This window comes from Amblyomma mixtum, chromosome 2, assembly GCF_055824585.1.
Source record: "Amblyomma mixtum isolate Tamu chromosome 2, ASM5582458v1, whole genome shotgun sequence".
NCBI lineage: Eukaryota > Metazoa > Arthropoda > Arachnida > Ixodida > Ixodidae > Amblyomma > Amblyomma mixtum.
Genome location: NC_143013.1, coordinates 95,036,364 through 95,050,663, shown reverse-complemented (window position 1 = coordinate 95,050,663; position 14,300 = coordinate 95,036,364).

Here is a 14,300-nt window from a genome sequence, read left to right as displayed (position 1 = left end):
TTGCTTACGGGCACAAAAGACAAATGCTGATATGAACGAAAGAGGGGGGATGGCTGTACCAATGAAATGTGGTTGGCTGATCGAATGAATCCTCGAAGGCACCGATGGCTCAAATTGCGTCCAAGCGCAATACGATGAACTGCCTTGCGAAAGACCCGCCGCGGCCAGGTGCCAGGCTCCTTTAACTTTGAAGGGCGCGCCTCTAGGAAACGGCGCCACGGGGCATGGTTCGCCTGAATAGTGATACACTTGCCAGGAGTATTTAAACGCTGTTTATTCCAAAAGAGCAGACGTTCACAAAGTGCTGAACATAAAATGTAGCTCGGGCGCAGAGCATACGGCCATAGGATCCCGAGAACTCAACGCTTTGCTCACAAAAAGCAACGAAGCACAAGGAGCTGACCGTCCTAAAACAACAAGACATAATGCCGCGGAAACCGGGCTGCAGATCTTGCAGACTTGGGAGAAAACACCACTTCCATTACGACAACCTTCGGGTTCGCGATTCCTGCATCGCTGTGTAAGGCACCATTTCTTTGTCCATCAACGTCAAGTCGGCAGCTGGAACCGGCCGCCGACAGCATGCCACTGCATCAGTGGCGATGCGGCAGGAATTCTTTTCTCCGCCCTTATAGAGTCCCGCATTGCCACCGAGGTCACACGCATGCCAACGGCACCATTCGCGAGTGACAGCTCGGTCGGGCGTAGAGGCGCTGAAATCTCTACAATCTGTGTGGCGAGAAAAAAGCGCCCGCGAACAGCGAACGAACATTACAAGGCTAAAAGACACCGCAGCACCTCACAAGTTTAAAACCTGCGCAAAACAAAGTAGATGCTGATTTCTGCTGTCGGATGTTGGTACGCTGAACACACAGGGTAGGCAGACCAGCCTTGGAGCTCAAACCAGTTTACTGTGATATTTGGACTGGGGACAATCCCAACTTGAAGCATTTAAAGCCTAAGCACTCTGCATGGATGAGAAAGCGAGGGAGTTTTAACCCCCTCCCCACAAATTAAAGGACAGGTACATGTCGGCTGTGCCGGAAGTAGCCCTCCCTCGTCGAAAGAGGGTGGAGGCATCCGGTTTGAGGAGGGGATGCGGTGATGAGATGGGAGAGGGCGTGTCGTATAAAAGTAATTTTATAATAGTAATCAGTCGAAGCCTCAGCAGTCATGCAGGCATTGTGCAATCAGGGTGCCGAAGATCCTGATGTAAAAATACTAGAAGACATTTACAACGGCTGCAACGGTACCATAGTCCTTCATAAAGTCAGCACAAAATTCCAAAGGGGAAGGGAGTGAGGCAGGGAGACAAAAACTTGCCGATGATATCTACCGCCTGTTTACAGGAGGTATTTAAAGGCTTGGACTCGGAGCAGTTTGGGATAAGAGTCCATAGGGAACACCTTAGCAATCTACGATTCGCTGATGACATTGTCTTGAGCTGCAGAGAGTGCAAAAGGTGATCAATTAATTAGATAGGCAGAGCAAAATGGTGACCTAAAAATTAAAATGCAGAAAACCAAAACAATGTCGAAAAGAATCGGAGGAGAGCAGAAATTCACATTTGGTGCTGGAGCTGGTAAGAGAATACTTCACCTTAGGGCAAGTATGACCACATATACTAATGGAAGTAATGAAATATGGAAGAAGAGTGGAATCGAGCCCATATCGTAAGTCTCTCTCATATCTTGAATGGCAGCTAACCAATATCTCTTAAGAGAGAAGTATATAAGAGCTGTATCTTACCTGTACTAACCTATGTTTTGGTATGGTTTGTTTCATTAGGTTCAACGTCCGAGGGGACTCGAACTATGAAAGAAGCCAATGTGGGGCAGAAATGTAGAGGAGAGCGAAAAGCATTCAACTTAAATCGAAGATCACGCAGCGAGATATTGAAAGTAAAATTTTGGATGAAACGGTAAGAGACAGGAAGAGGGCAGAGTGGGTCAGAGAGCAAACACAGGTTAATAACATCGTAGTCGAAATTAAGAGGATGCAGACATCGTGGCCTGGGCATGTAATGAGAAGGCAAGGTAACCAATGGTTCTTAGCAGTAACGGAATGAATTCCAAGAGAAGGCAAGCGTAGCAGGGGGCAGCGGAAAGTTAAATGGGTGGATGAGTTGCAAGGACAAGATGGCCGCAACTTCTACAGGACATGGTTAATTGGTGAGACGCAGGAGAGGCCTTTGCCCTGCAGTGAGCTCTGTCAGGCTGATTATACTGTTACGCGGCGGCCAGCCGAAGAATGAGACGTGGTGAACCATGGCTATGAGATGATTTAATGGCCGCTGGCCTAGCGCGGGCGCTGCGTCCCGCGCCACTGCCAGCTTCCGTCTTCGTCAATCTACCCGTGGCCTCCGAGCGATCGTCCCGATCGGTGACGAACAGACGGCGAAATGGAGATGGCCTTGAGTGAAGGATCGAAAAATATGTAGAAGATGGTGCAGTGCTGGCCGCCACGATGAGAAAGACGAGAGAATAAGTCCCGGTCAACGAAGCATCCGGGCCGTAGGGTGCCAGGAGCTGACGGCCGAGGTCTCTGGACGCACCGAACGGCAGAGGCAGGGGGACGGTGTTTTCACGTTTGGGTCAGTGGGGTCTTGGGTCGGTGGGGTCTTGGGTCCGTCGGGTCTTGGGTCGTCGTGTACTGTGGTCCGGGCGGGGGCCGGGGCTGGGGTGAGCGTCGAGGTCGGTTCAGGTCGGGCGGGCTGGGGCACGGCCGTGCGGCGCTGACCAGGTACTCACGGCCGACGTCCACGGCAGGCCCAGGACGCCGAAGCTCCGTGACCAGGATGGCGATGAAGGGACACCAGCACCTCACACCAAATGTTACGCGGCGGCCAGCCGAAGAATGAGGCGTGGTGAACGATGGCTATGAGATGGTTTAATGGCCGCTGGCCTAGCGCGGGCGCTCCGTCCCCCGCCACTGCCAGCTTCCGTCTTCGTCAATCTGTTTACCTGCTCTCGCGTCGGACACATCTCCCGTCACTGCCGCAGCCGTTGGTCCCCGCCACCTCGCCCCTACTCCTTCGTCGACCGTCGCAACGACTACGGCCCGCGCCGCTTCACCCCACGTCCCGATCCGCTCCGTGACGAGCCCGCTCCGCACGCTCGTGGGTCCAGCCGCTCACCTTCTCCATTAGGCCGCCGCTCCCGTTCTCCTACCACACGTCGCAGCCCTTCTCCTTCGACCTCCCGCCACTTCTCGGAAAACTAGCCGATGCAGCCCCCGGAGGTGACGCTGCATCATTGACCCGGCCTGAAAATCCTCTCTTGACCCCCGCTGCCCAACGTAATCTCTTGAATGTTCTCGTGGATGGTGTCCCGGTCCTTGCCCTCATTGATACTGGCGCCCAAGTGTCTGTCCTGAGCTCTTCTTTGCGCCGCCGTCTGAAGAAAGTTTTAACGCCTGACGCCATGTCCACGGTTCGCGTCGCCGATGGCAGCCCCGCTGCCGTGATTGGAATGTGCACTGCGAGAGTCAGCATTGCCGGACGTCATATACCCGTTCTGTTCACCGTACTGACCAGGTGCCCTCAGGACATAATCCTTGGCCTTGACTTTTTAGCCGCCCATTCAGCTCTTATTGACTATTCCTCCGGCCTTCTCCGATTGGATCTGCCCCTGTGCAATGACGACTCCACCAGCTCACCTCGCCTTCAATCCACCGAGTTTGCTCGTCTCCCGCCACAAGCTGCTGTCTGCATCCCTATGTCGCCTTCTCCTCCCATTCCTGATGGAGACTACTTCGCCTGCCCTATCACCGCTGTGATTCTGAATCGTAACGTCCTCTTTCCCCACACCATTGTCCACATCACCAACAACTGCACCTGCCTCCCTGTCCTCAACTTCAGCCTGTCCCCTCAGGTACTTCCGACCGGCATTTCACTTGCTGATCTGTCCCCATTGACCGATTGCACAGTCTCTGTCCTGGCTCCTGACCCAACGACTGCCGTATTCAATGTCCCTACATCGCAGCCCTCCAGTGAGGATTCTATTTCCCGGATGATAGCGGCCGATCTACCCTCTGCTGATTCTACAGCTCTTCACAGCCTCTTGTCCTCCTACAGTGATATTTTTGACTTTGGGGACCGTCCCTTGGGTCAAACCTCTGTTGTCGCCCACCACATTGACACCGGCGAGGCCCGCCCTATTCACAGACGGCCCTATAGGGTCTCCCTCGCAGAGCGCCGTGTTATTCAGGCAGAAGTTGACAAGATGCCGGCCCGCAACATCATTGAGCCTTCGAGTAGTCCTTGGGCGTCCCCTGTCGTGCTTGTTAAAAAGAAAGATCAAACTTGGCGATTCTGCGTTGATTACCGCCATCTGAATGGCGTCACAAAGAAAGACGTCTACCCTTTGCCCCGAATTGATGACGCTCTCGACTGCTTGCACGGCGCCAGTTACTTTTCCTCCATCGATCTTCGCTCAGGGTACTGGCAGATCGCTGTCCATGAACGGGATCGGGAGAAAACCGCCTTTGTAACCCCGGACGGCCTGTACCAGTTTAAAGTCATGCCTTTTGGCCTGTGCAATGCCCCTGCCACCTTCGAGCGCATGATGGACTCCCTCCTGCGAGGTTTTAAGTGGACGACATGCCTCTGCTACTTAGATGACGTGATTGTTTTTTCGTCCACATTCCAAAGCCATCTTCATCGCCTTTCAGCCATCCTTGCCGTCTTCCGCCGCGCTGGTCTTCAGCTGAACTCGAAGAAATGTACCTTCGGCCGCCGACAGCTCAAGGTCCTTGGCCACTTGGTCGATTCTGCTGGGATCCAACCCGACCCCGACAAGGTGCGCGCCGTGCGTTCATTTCCTACTCCGCGCTCCTCCGGTGATGTGCGCAGCTTTCTCGGCCTATGTTCCTATTTCCGCCGGTTCATCCAGAACTTTGCGGAAATAGCCCGACCTCTTACCACGCTCCTCAAGAGGGACATCCCGTTCTCTTGGGGACCCCCCCAAGCTGACGCCTTCAGAGCCCTTATCAATGCCCTCACTGCTCCACCTGTGTTGGCTCACTTTGATCCTTCAGCCCCTACGGAACTTCGGACCGATGCGAGCGGCCATGGCATTGGTGCCCTACTTGCTCAGCGGCAACGCAACAAGCTTCGCGTTATTGCGTACGCTAGCCGTCTCCTTTCTGTGTCAGAGCGCAACTATTCTATCACCGAGCGGGAATGCCTCGCCCTGGTTTGGGCTATTGCAAAATTCCGCCCTTACTTGTTTGGGCACCCTTTCTCTGTTATCATGGATCACCACGCCTTATGCTGGCTTTCTTCGCTCAAAGACCCTACAGGCCGGCTGGGGCGCTGGGCTCTTCGCCTTCAAGAGTACACATTTTGTGTCGTCCACAAGTCCGGCCGCTTGCACCAGGACGCGGATTGCTTGTCCCGTTACCCTGTCGATGCGCCTTCCTCCAACGAATGCGAGGCTGACGCCTGCGTCTTATCCATCTCGGCCTTCCGCAACATTGCGCAAGAACAGCGCTTGGATTCTTCGCTACGTTCCCTCATCGACCGCCTCACTGCCAACCGCTGTGATGCGTCCCTCGCCCCGTTTGTGATCCATGAGAACGTCCTCTACCGGCGCAATATGCGGCCTGACGGCGCTGACCTCTTGCTCGTGGTCCCGCAACACCTGCGCCGCAGCGTCCTTGAGCAGCTTCATGACGTTCCCACGGCCGGTTATCTTGGAGTCTCCCGCACCTACGACAGCGTTCTGTCCGCCGTTATGTGGCCGCTTGCGAGCTGTGCCAACGACGGAAGACGCCCTCGGTTCTCCCTCCCGGACACCTTCAGCCGATTCCCATCCCCGAAGACCCGTTTTCCCGTGTCGGCCTCGACCTGCTCGGCCCTTTTCCGGTGTCTGCTATGGGAAACAAATGGATCGCGGTCGCGACGGACTACTATACGCGCTACGCTACTACGCGAGCGATCCCAACCAGCTGCGCAACTGATGTCGCTGACTTTCTCCTGCACGACGTCATACTCCACCACGGTGCTCCCCGTCACCTGCTCACCGATCGCGGCCGCTGCTTTCTTTCCAAAGTGGTCGCCGAACTGCTCCGCTTCTGCTCCGTCCGTCATCAATTCGCCGCGGCCTACCATCCGCAGACGAACGGGCTCACTGAACGTCTGAACCGTACCCTCACCAACATGATTTCCATGTACGTCTCCAACCATCACCGCGACTGGGATATTAGCCTCCCATTTGTTACATTCGCCTACAATTCTACGCGTCACGATACAGCCGGATTCTCCCCTTTTTATCTTCTCTTTGGCCGCGATCCTTTGCTTCCCTTCGACAGTGTGCTGCCCGCCACCGCCTCCACGAGTCCTTACGCTCGGGACGCCATCGCTCGCGCCGACGCTGCCCGTCTTGTCGCCCGCCAGCGGCTGTCAGCCTCCCAAGTTAATCAGAAACGACGTCATGACTGTCGCCGTCGTGAAGTCACCTACTCTCCTGGCTCTCTTGTTTTACTCTGGGTCCCTTCCCGCCGTGTGGGCCTTTGTGAAAAACTGCTTCCCCGATATACAGGCCCTTATCGGGTCGTACGTCCGGTGACCGCGGTGACTTACGAGATCACCCCGCTACATCCGCCATCCCCGGCCGCTGCACCCCGCACCGACATCGTCCATGTGTCCCGCCTCAAACCTTACAACTCGCCGTCTAGCTGGCCTGTGTAGTGCGCACCGGGACGGTGCTTTTGCCGCGAGGGGGGTCATGCTACGGACGCTGGGAGGACGACGAAGTGGTTTTGTTACGAAGACGACGCTGAGGTGCGAGCTTGTGTGCTGTGAGACTACTCCAAGCCGTCGGTCCCTTGCGTAGCAGATTACCTCTGCTGTTTCTATTGCTGCTTCTAGCCGCCACGTATCATTACTGATGACATCGATAGCTCATGCCAATACTGCTGGCCGCACAAACCGCACGAAAAAGAAGTTTTCATCCCTGGTGGCTCAGTAGTTAAGGCGCGCGTATGCTGAGCCGGAGTACCTGGATTCGAACACGACCGCGGCGGCCACGTTTCGATGGAGGCGAAACGCAAGAGGCGCCCGTGTGCTGTGCGATGTCAGTGCATATTAAAGATCCCCATGTGGTCGAAATTATTCCTGAGACCTCCTCTACGGCATCTCTTTCTCTCTTCCTTCTTTCACTCCCACCTTTCTCCTTTCTCTTACGGCGCGGTTCAGCTGTTCACCGAGTTATGTGAGACATACTATGCCATTTCCTTTCCTCCAAAACCAATTCTTAATTTTCATATTCATGGACCAGGCGTTGTTAATATGGCACTCGTATCCTATTGAAAGTTAGCTAATATGTAGGACACCGCAGCCACAGAATCGGCCAGTCACGAGCGGTTCCAAACTGGGACAGTGTTTGAAATTGGGCTTTGATTTCAAGCCGCCATCTCTTGCTTTTAATGTTCTGCCAAGTGTAAGCCTCTGAGCATAAATGCCTAACATTGCAGCAGTACAAGATGAACAAAATTTGTTACATGTGATAAGCACCGCCGCACTAACAAATCACAAAATTCGTATAGCCTCCACAGGATCGCTAAGACTGGAATCTGTTAGTAACCAATGTTGGTTCCTTGTTTCGTTTTCAGTACTGAATGTAAACTGCCAATTTCGGGACAACCTGTGATGTTGGGAATCAACAAACGCTTGCAGTTCAGCCTCACCTGCATCCTATGCAACCATTTATTCACTGTTCAACATTGTGCTGAAAAAAAACGAGTTTTTTTACGCTACTCAGAAGAAGACACCGCCCAATAATAATGTGGTATTGAAAGCACTCGCAAGGAAAGTGGTGCGAAGATAGCAGTAGCGTCATGCAACTCGAACGAGCGTCGGTTTCCACAACTGAAAGCCGGCGAAGCACTACAAAGGGCATGCAGCGATAGTTATATTCACGATTAGCGGCACGCACAAATGTTCGCCTAGTATATCACGATAGTTTAGATTTCAGTAGAGAGCTTTACGCTAGCAAGCATCCGGGTTCAGAAAGGCTGATGCAGCAGCGTCTAATGACTTTAACCAGACCCGCTAGACCGAAAAATGCGAGGAGCTAGCGAGAAAGCCATCTCAGGGCGCATCACGACAGCCTCAATTCTGAATGACGCCAGATTGAGGGCCTTCGCGGGGCGGAATGCGGTTCGAATTGCTGGCTTCAACGACTGGAAGCGAGCATCGTCGTGCAAACATTTTCCCAAAGTGCCGGAGGACGCACAGTGAGCAATCGGTGTCGCGAAGTCTTATAACTGCTCATCGATTTCACATTTCTAGAAGAGTGCGTTCCAATGACGTGTGTTGAAAGGGCTGTGAAAGGGACTCTATTTCACGGCGTCTTGTCTGAACTTCTCCTCCTCCTCTGCCGTTTCAAATTGGATGGCAGATTGCTCAGAATTAGAGGTGGGGGGGGGGGGGGGGGGTAGGAGGTAACCACCTCTGCTCGATTGCGTCCAGTTCTCCGTCGTGAATTTTGCTGGCTTACGTGATCGGAACCGGAAATGCACCCGTCATAAATCTTACACTGCAGATTTTGAACATGCCGGGCGTCATGAAAGTTGAGAAAACTCATATATTTGCGCAACGTTCAGTCCCTTGCCTGAGTCTAAGTGCTTGTACGCCAAAGGAAGAAAGTGGACCTGATGTTACGCGTACACTTTATTTGATAAAGCATAAACATTATAACTCTCTTGATGGAAGCCATCGGTAGGGTTAAAGTCTGTTGCCCTGTGGGCTGAATATTTAATTATGCTCCTTCCGAGTCTCGCAATGCAGATAATTAGTTCAGCAGTAATGCTAACCATTGTTTTGGAGAGTCCATTAAAAGCTAAAAAGCGCAATAAGGAAAAAAAAACAATTTTTGTTCCTTGCTATTTCTCTTCAAAGCCCTTTTCAGTCATTTTTCTGATACATTCCTGATTAATCACGTCAGAGCATCCAGTTTCTTTTCTCTCCCAGCCGCCGGGATGGCACAGTAGTTATTGTGCTCAGCGGCTGAACTGAATGATGCGGGTTCAATTCCGGCTGTCGCATTTGAGCGGAGACGAAATGCTGGAGACCCTTGTACGATCTGATCTCAGTGTGCGTTAAAGACACCCACGGAGTCAAAATTAACCTCAGCTTTCCAATGGGTAGCCTGAGTCGCCTTGAAAATTAAAACCCCATAAACCATTTATTCTCACGCATCTATGACTTACTTCGTCCTTCGCTTCTGAACACTTCTACCAGTCTCATCCTTGTAATCTTCCACATCATCGATAACCTGGCATTGTTGTCCCCTTCTCCAGTTGTATTTTAATTTAGGGCAACTCTGCCTCACTCATGAGATATTTTGCATTCATAATTTGTTTGATTTTTTACACATGCAACGGGTACCGTGCCTCAGTCAATCTCCTGACCGGAAATATAGCAAACCGGTTTGCTTACAGGCAGAATTAGAAGCAAAGGCAGAATTTTGTATGTTATGTTCTGTTACCGTATGGCATGCTATGGTAAGCCGTCGTATGATTCCATAAGGCTGAGTATAGTACGGCACATATGGTGCAGTATTGTATGGTATAGTAAGCAGAAGTATGCAAACAGAAGTATAGTGCAATTGCCATGGAATACATCGCATTGTAGGATATAGAATGTGGGGCTCAAAGTACGGAGGTTCCAAATCGGGCATAAGCAGCGCCAGAGGGGAAGCCTTTTGACTAATTTCGTTCCCCTTCCGTTAGTTAACATGCAGCGACAACGTGCATCACAGTAGCTTCTTTGTCTTTTCATATTCAATGAAATTAATAACACTGTAGCTAGACGGCCGAGTTTCGGTGCAAGTTATGTGCAGTATACGTACATATATTTCCATATATTTCGCCATGCGCAATATGTACAAAGCACAACTTATGGAAATCGAGGAAAAATATGACCGCGGTTCGCCCCGCCAACCTCAACCTGCTAATGCCCTTCGTCATCATCAGAAGCGACATCTTTTACAACAAAATGCGATCTGTAGAGAAAAATAATTTATACAGTAGCCGAACAATCAGGCCAATATTGAGGGCGGCAGTGGCGTCGAGGAATAGGACATCCGCCAGGAAACGAAAGAGGAAGTAAAGACGGCTTTCCGCACAAAGCCAAAAGAGAAGGCAGCTGGTGAGGATCAGTTAATACCAAGTCAGCTGAAGGATAGTAGGGGAGAGATGGTGGAATCAAAACTGGCCACCATGCACACGCAGTATTTGAAGGTACCGAGCTTAACCGAAGTTTGCAAGCACAGTAATATTATCTTAATCCATAATATAGGGGGAGTCACACCAATTCGATTACTTTTAGTGGCTTCTAAGGTGTAAACTATCGTAATTTCCAATAGAATCCGAGAAACCCTAGACTTCAGTCGACGAGAGGAAGTTGATTTTCGGGAGGATACTCAAAATTACACAACATCCACACCGTCAATGAAGGGATAGACAAATGTGCAGAATATAAAGGACCCCTCTTGATAGCCTTCACAGACTATTAGAAACGATTTGACTCAGTTGAAACGTTTGGGTGAAAGTAATCACGGTGGAAAAATAGCATATGTAAAAGTGCTGAAAAATGTCTAAAGCGGCTGCTCAATCAACAGTCTTCTGTAGAAGAAATGATAAAATCCTTATCAAGAAGGGTGCTAGGCAGAAAGTGAAAGAGGTCTTCAGAGATGTGTGGATTGGCATTTGGGAATTAAATGTAATACAGAAGACCTGAGTAGTCTACAACTCCCCTATCGTATCACCTTGAAAAATAATGGAAAGAACGAATTGAAAAGCGTAATCAATGACACCTTGGCAAGAAGGCAGAAAAGTGCAGTACTGTGCAACACTCTCAGGAGGGAACAGCACTTAACGACAGGCAACCAAGCACTGGAAGTGGTAAGGGAATACATATGTTGAGGGAATGTATAGTTACCGCAGATCTGGGCCACGGTACTGAAATAACTTGGAGAATTAAATTATGATAGAATGAATTTTGATGGGCGCATTAATAAATTTTGGCGTGCTTATACATCACGAATGGCAGTTTGCCAGTGATCGCTCAAGGAAGGAAGGAAGGAAAAACTTTATTTTACTCTAGTCCTTTTTCCTGCGGTTTGGGAGCATCTTCAGAGACGTTTTCTCCTTGATTTTACCCCCAGGAGTCTTCTCTGTCGAAGTCGTCCGCCTCTAATCAGTGGTCGGTTGCCCTCAGTCCAGGGCTCCGCTGGCCACTGCCGCCCGTTGAGCTCGCTGCACCAGACCTTGTTGGTCCTCACACCGGTCGCTGGACAGCAGAGTCTCCCACTGCTCCGCACTCGGGTTTTGTATTTTGGGGACCACGTGTATGTTTTGGCAGGCCCATGTGATGTGGTATAGAGTAGGTTTTCCGTCGCACCAGGGACATTTGTCCGCGTATATGGTAGGGTGCATTTTGTTTAGTATATGTAGGTTTGGGAAAGAGCCTGTTTGTAATTGTCTCCAAGTGACAGCTTCCTCTCTGCTGAGAGATTTGTGCGGTGGGGGATACCGCAATCTTCTGCCTCTGTAGTTTTGTAGTATGGCCGAGTAATCCCTGGGTGCTGGCGCGAGTTCCGCGGGCTCATCGGATGCTCGGAAAGTAATATATCCTCGAGCTATCCTGTCGGCCTCTTGGTTCCCTGCCACCCCCGTGTGCCCCGGTACCCACACAATTTTGTGTGGGATCTTGTCGCTTTGTTCTTCCTGGTTTTTAATTCTGTCGCTCGCTGCGAGGAGTATACGGAGCGCGTGACGACCTATCCTGCCATTCATGTAATTTCGGCAGGCTGTTTGAGAGTCGGTGAGTATTGTTAGCGACCGCCCGGTTCTATAGCCCTCCGCCACCGCTAGAGCAACGGCTACTTCCTCGGACTCTGCAGCTGTGCAGCCTCGGAGAGACGCGCTGGTCATTTCGCGTAAAGACGAATCGACCACCGCCGCCACAGCGATTTTGGTGTCTCCTCCTCTCCAAGACGCGTCTGCATACACGGTCGTGGCTTGAGGAGCGTATGTTCTTTCGATGAAGTCGGCCCTCGCTTCTCTTCTGCCTCGATGGAGGTTGGGATCCATGTTTTTTGGTATTGGCGCTACCTTGAGGGTCTTGCGAAGCTCGTCGGGGATCGTTGCCGTCCTCGTCATTTCTCGCATCTGCTCGCGGTATCCGAGCCTCTGCAGGAGCGCTCTTCCAGTCGTTGTCTGCAACAGCCTGAGTTTTTGCGACTCAAGCTGCGCCTCTCGTAGCTGCGTACTCACGTCTGCTGTAGAAACCTGAAGGCTAACGAAAAAGGCTGAACTTAAATTCAGGACAACGCAGCAATCTATGGAAAAGATAATTCAGGTTCAAGGGAGCTCGCCATCGGGCTAGTAGGTGTTACGTAAGAACTCACGTTAGCGTAGATTGGACGTTAACAGACTGGAGGAGATAGTGCACCTGAAAACAAATGCGGGTAAGTGATATGTTGGTCGAAATAAAGACGAAAAAAGGACTTGGAAAGGTTGTGCAATGCGAAGGCAAGAAACTTTTGAGCGTTAATTGTAACGAAATGGTTTACAAAAAAGACAAGCGAGTAAGGAAGGAAAAGAACTAAGGTCAGCGCATGAGATTAGTGGGTTTGTGGGAAGAAAGTGGCAGCAGCTGGCAAAAGTCAGTGTTAATTGTAGAGATTAGACAGAGGCTGAGGCCTTTCACCTGCAGGGGCTTTGTTAGAATGATGCTGATAAACACGCTTTCTGCTTTAAAAAAAACTTATCTTTCCTATCCTTTCCCTCGGCATCAATCACAAAGACCAGTCATAAACGAATCATCAGGGACAGTGCTCCGTGAATAGGTCAAAAAGGGGCGAGAATGTCAGACAACAGATTTTGCCACGAGATAAACGGATGCATAATCACTTTTGCTTATACTGGGCTTCTCGATGGGTTCCTTATCCAGGGGAGCTGAGTAGGCATTAAGGCGAGTGGTGACTTTGAGCGGCAAACATAAAATAGGCATAGTAGTAAGCACCTTCTTTTCCTGGAGTGCCTTGCGGCGTTTCAGCTCAACAGAAAAGCCATCTTTAGTTTGCCTTGAGGCCTCGTATTTCTTATTAGAAAGCAGATAAAAAAAATGAAAACAAGAAAGTGGTGCCAGGCGCCATTCCTGCTAGTGAATAAAAAAAAAGAAAACAATATTTCTTATAGGTAACGTTTCAGAGGGTATGGTTAAACTTTTAGAAAGTTCAAAACAACACATTCAGAAAGACAGAGTGGTGTGAGGATGCGAAATTCAAAAAGACTACAGCGAGGAATGGATGTGAGGAGGTGCAATACCATCGCTTGGTATTAGATGGAGATGTAATGGCACTCTCTACACATTAAGGTGTGCTCAGAGCGCACCCAATATGGTCTACAGCACACCCACATACTGTCGTCCCAAATGATGAAACGTGTACGCTATAAGCACTACTTAAGTTTCTAATGCAGTCACTAAAGGAAACAAAGTAAAATCATTTGCTTTAACTCAGCTGCTGGTTTCAAAAAAAGATCTCTGAAATTGAATTCGGTTCAGAAGTACCCGCATAGAAGTGATGTATTCGGCACCCACAGAACGGGTCGATGCGGCTGCCAAACTACATCACCTCTGAGTAAGATCTCGAAAGCCTTCGCAGAGATGAGCTTGCACAACGCTGCACGCTTTCGACGAACAAAATATGAGCTCGCTCTCCTACGCCTCATTTCGTTCGGCAGCGTGATGGCCATGCAGTTCCATCCCAGGCAAGCATGTCTGAGAAAGACGGGAGGCCTTTCGCGGACAGGAGATGAGATGCGAGGCGCCTGTCCCGGCACTTTGGATTGCGCTGAGGTTACTGAGGTCACGGCCACAGCCTCACTGTCGCGCTCCTGTCATATATTACTTCTGTCTATGCGCACCATGCTTTCCTAGCTTTACGCGTTCCTGATTTTTTTTTCTCTATCATTTGCTTCTTGCCTTTCTCTTTTTATTGTTTTTGTCATTGCAGAGTGGAGGAAACCATACCAAATGCGAACTATCTATCTCTGCGACCGAACCACTCCGGTCTTAAATTTATGGACGAAATTCCGTACTTTTTATTGCTTTGAGGGCTTTGTTACTCTTGCCTCTTTGTCATCTTGGATTACCTTTTTTTATATTTTCTTATATATTCCTGTATTCTATACTCTGTATTTTCTATATTTTTCTGTATTTCTATATTCCTTCTATATTTATATTCATGTATGACCAGTGAACACCCCTGTACCACCTCCCCGCCCCC